Raw genomic sequence first — 4,870 nt, forward strand, 5'->3', positions numbered from 1 at the left:
TTACTCGCATAGTAGACCACATGGAAGAGATTTTTCTTGCGCTGTCCCAGAACTGCACCTACCGCATAGTCACTCGCATCACACATCATCTCAAATGGTTCTGTCCAATCTGGTGCTGTAATAACTGGTGCCGTGATCAAACTCCCTTTGAGAGTCTCGAATGCTGCCATACATTCATCATCAAATTTGAAAGGCACATCTTTCTCAAGTAAATTGCATAATAGCTTAGATATCTTTGAAAAGTCCTTGATGAATCGCCGATAAAAACCCGCATGACCGAGAAAACTACGGATTCCTTTCATCGAATTAGGTGGGGAAAGATTTTCAATGACTCCTACCTTGGCCTTGTCCACCTCCAGACCTTTGCTAGAGACCTTATGCCCAAGGATAATGCCTTCACGCACCATAAAATGACATTTCTCTCAATTAAGCACCAAATTAGTTTCCACGCATCTTTTGAGTACGGCGCGCAGATTATTCAAACATTCATCATATGAGTGTCCAAAGACGGAGAAGTCATCCATGAACACTTCGACGTTATTTCCAATCATGTCAGAGAATATAGCCATCATACATCTCTGAAAGGTGGCCGGGGAGCCACATAACCCAAACGAAACTCTACGAAAAGCAAATGTGCCAAATGGACAAGTGAAGGTAGTCTTTTCCTGATCCTCTGGTGCAATACAAATCTGATTATACCCGGAATAACCATCCAGAAGACAAAAATACTCATGTCCCGCCAATCTGTCAAGCATTTGATCAATGAATGGGAGAGGGAAGTGATCCTTACTTGGGGCTTTGTTCAATTTTCTATAATCCATGCATACTCTCCATCCTGTAACTGTTCGAGTAGGGATGAGCTCATTCTTTTCATTTGCGACCACAGTGATACCTCCTTTCTTAGGTACACATTGCACGGGGCTCACCCACGAGCTGTCAGAAATAGGATAAATGATGCCTGCATCTAGCCATTTCAGAATTTCTTTCTTCACCACCTCCTTCATGATCGGGTTCAGTCTTCGCTGCTGTTCCACAGTTGGCTTATTACCTTCCTCTAACAGAATTTTATGCATACAATATGAAGGACTTATCCCCTTGATGTCTGCTATGGTCCGTCCTATAGCCGATTTGAATTCTCTCAAAATCCTTAAGAGCTTGTCTTCCTCAATATCTGAAAGGTCAGCTGAAATAATAACAGGTAATGTAGATGAATCACCTAAAAAAGCATACCTGAAGTGTTCAGGTAATGGTTTTAGCTCCAAGGTAGGTGCTTCCTCTGTTGATGGTTTGAGCTTCCTTCAGCATTCTTAAGGTCAGAAGTACCAAGAGATTCAAATGGTATGTCGAGCTTTCGCTTCCATGGAGAAGCGTTCAGATATTGCAATTGCTCGTTGTTATCTTCATCATCGCTGTCAAAATCCCCCACTAAGGCCTTTTCCAATGCATCAGACATTAGCATGTGATCAAGTTCCGAAGTAACCGCAGAATCAATCACATCCACTTTTAAGCACTCCTCATCTTCTGTAGGGAATTTCATTGCCTTAAATACGTTGAAGGTCACATCCTGATCTTGGACCCGCATAGTAAGTTCCCCTTTTTGCACATCTATCAAAGTACGGCCAGTAGCCAAGAAAGGCCTCCCCAAGATTATGGGAATCTTCTTATCTTCCTCAAAATCCAGAATAACAAAATCTGCAGGAAAGAAGAGCTTATCCACCTTGACGAGCACATCCTCAACTATGCCCCTTGGGTAAGTAATGGAACGGTCCGCCAATTGTAGCGACATGTATGTGGGTTTTGGATCAGGCAGATCCAGCTTTTTAAAGATCGAAAACGGCATCAGATTAATACTTGCTCCCAAATCACAAAGGCACTTGTCAAAAGTTAGATTGCCAATGGTGCAAGGAATGGTGAAGCTTCCTGGATCTTTCAGTTTTGGTGGTAACTTTTGTTGCAGAACCGCGCTGCATTCTTCCGTGAAAGCAACGGTTTCAAGGTCATCCAGTTTCACCTTCCTTAAAAGAATAGTCTTCATAAACTTCGCATAACTAGGCATTTGTTCCAGAGCCTCAGCGAAAGGTATATTGATGTGAAGTTTCTTGAACACCTCCAGAAACTTCCCGAATTGTCTATCCAGCTTTTGTTGCTGCAATCTCTTAGGAAAAGGTGGTGGAGGATAGAGCTGTTTCTCCCCTGTATTAGCCTAAGGAAGAGTGTGTTCAACAGTAGTCTTCTTTGGTTCCACCGCTTTCTCCTTTTGCTTAGATTCTTCATCTCTAACTTCAGCTTCGACTTCTTTTGCCTTTTCAGCATCAGCTAGTTTTCCAGACCTTAAGGTAATAGCCTTGACTTGCTCTTTAGCTTCCTTCCTGCCTGGTACTTCCGTGTCACTGGAAAGAGTGCCAGGTTGACGATTGAGCACTGCATTGGCTAATTGACCGATTTGATTTTCCAAGGTCTTGATAGAAACCGCCTGACTCTTGCACAACAGCTTAAGTTCCTCAAAATCAGCACTAGTAGGTGCAGCTGCACTTCCCTGTTGAGGATATGATTGCCTTGTAGCATACTGCTGTGGTTGCTAGAATCCAGGTGGGTTAAACTATTTACTTACTCCTTGCTGATATGGTGGCTGAATAGCATTCTGATTATTCCCCCAGCTGAAATTTGGATGATTTCTGTTGTTAGGATGATAGGTCGCTGGCACAGGCTGCTGTTGTCGCTGATAATTATTCACATACTGAACAGATTCGTTGATAAGAGAACACTGATCCGTAGCATGAGAACCTGCACAAAGCTCACAAACCATAGCTATTTGATTAACTCCATACGTAGCCAAAGAATCAACCTTCATTGATAGCGCTTGGAGCTGGGCTGCAATAGCGGTGGCTGCATCAACTTCCAGAATACCTGCTACCTTGCCTGACATCATCCTCTGAGTTGGGTTTTGATGCTCATTTGCAGCCATTGTCTCTATAAGATTATACGCCTCAGTATAGCTTTTAGCCCATAAGGCGCCTCCAGCTGCTGCATCGAGCATGGGCCGAGATTGGGCCCCCAAACCATTATAAAAACCAGCGATTACCATCCAATCCGGCATTCCATGATGTGGACATTTTCTCAACATTTCCTTGTAGCGTTCCCAAGCCTCGCACATAGATTATGTAGGTTGCTGCGCAAACTGAGTAAGAGCATTCCTCATAGCAGCAGTCTTTGCCATTGGATAAAACTTCACCAGAAACTTTTGCGCAAGATCTTGCCACGTAGTGATGGACCCAGCTGGTTCAGAATGTAACCAGTCTTTAGCCTTATCCCTCAGTGAGAATGGGAAAAGCCTCAACTTGATAGCCTCATCAGTCACGCCATTATACTTAAAAGTGCTGCAGATCTTGACAAAATTCCTTATGTGCATGTTGGGGTCTTCAGTTGCCGCTCCTCCAAAAGAAACAGAATTCTGCACCATCTGAATAGTGCCCGGCTTGATTTCAAAGGTGTTAGCTTGAATAGCCGGATGAAGGATGCTTGACTGAATGTCATCAATTTTAGGCCGAGAAAAATCCATAAGAGCTGGATCAGCTTGAACAATACGATCTCCCATGTTTACTGGTTCTTTCTGCTTAGTTCCTGAATCCGAATCCTCAAAATCTAACTTCTCCGGAGTATCAAGAACTTCGTCTTTCTCCTCAGCTGTATCTAAGGTCCTCTTGCGAGCACGAGAACGAGTTTGCATAAACGCTTGCTAAAGTACCTGAAACACAACCGAAAAGAGTAATTAACTACTACGTCCTAATCACTGAGTCCTAATGACCAATGATGGTAAGTACATAAACTAAACAAATACGCCGAGTCCCCGGCAGCGGCGCCAAAAACTTGTTAGGGCGAAATCACGCACTAATATTCACGCAAGTATACGCGTTCGCAAATAATATAGAATACTTTCTAGTTCGTTCCCTCAGAGACTCAGACTAAGTTTTTGTCTAATGAAACTCACTCACCAATGTATGACTACTTCTCAATGTTAAGATATTAACACCTAAAATAGTTGATTAAATATTAACTATAATTAACTACTTAATTAACCACTTAACTAACACTTCAACTTATCAATAATAGAACACTCATGAGATCACAACTTCATTATTACTTCCTTCTATAGCCATTGTTATTACCTTTAGCATGTGACAGTGATGATATTAATCGAATAACACGAAACTGATAAAAGCCAACTTTCATTGTACTAATACCATTCTACCAAGCATCCACAATTAAGATAGAAGTTGAATAGTCATCAATTATGTTGAGTTCCTATATGTCTACAGAAATTGACAACACAACGATTTAAGCACAAGTTATTCCTTTTGATTACATAGGGCAAATAAAACTGTTAGAGTTACCCACTAATCATGCACAACGTACATGAACCTATGCTAGCATGGCAAGTTCTAAATCTCAAGATCCACCGTCGCTTCACAAGAGATTAACACCCTATCTTATATGTTCGCGACGCACATAAGACGAATACGCACAACCAATACTAGATATCATGCAATTATCACACACTAAAGTATTAAACAATTAACTAAAGAATTTCATAATAAATCCGTTGCAACCCCATGATCACGATTAGCCCATAATAGAACTTATCGCCATCATGGGTTCATATGAAATCATGATAATCAACACAAGAAAATAATAACTAAACTAATTATATTAAAACAGAGTACGTCACAAGAGTAAATAAATCAAAGCAAGAAAACTAGCATCCAACGTTACAACGAAACAAGAATCACAAGAATATATGCTTCCTCTTCACATAGAAGTTGGAAGCCAAACAGAAGTAGAAGTCTAAAATAATTCAGCTTTTTCCCCGACC

General features: G+C 41.4%; 1 non-coding gene across 1 annotated transcript; it reads left to right on the top strand.

The window, feature by feature from the left end:
* Positions 1-3,095: 3,095 nt before the first annotated feature.
* On the top strand, positions 3,096-3,202 carry LOC141688041 (small nucleolar RNA R71). Its single transcript, XR_012561510.1, has one exon. It is a non-coding gene; the product is annotated as a small nucleolar RNA R71 (small nucleolar RNA).
* Positions 3,203-4,870: the final 1,668 nt, after the last annotated feature.

Source organism: Apium graveolens, chromosome 9 (assembly GCF_009905375.1).
Source record: "Apium graveolens cultivar Ventura chromosome 9, ASM990537v1, whole genome shotgun sequence".
NCBI lineage: Eukaryota > Viridiplantae > Streptophyta > Magnoliopsida > Apiales > Apiaceae > Apium > Apium graveolens.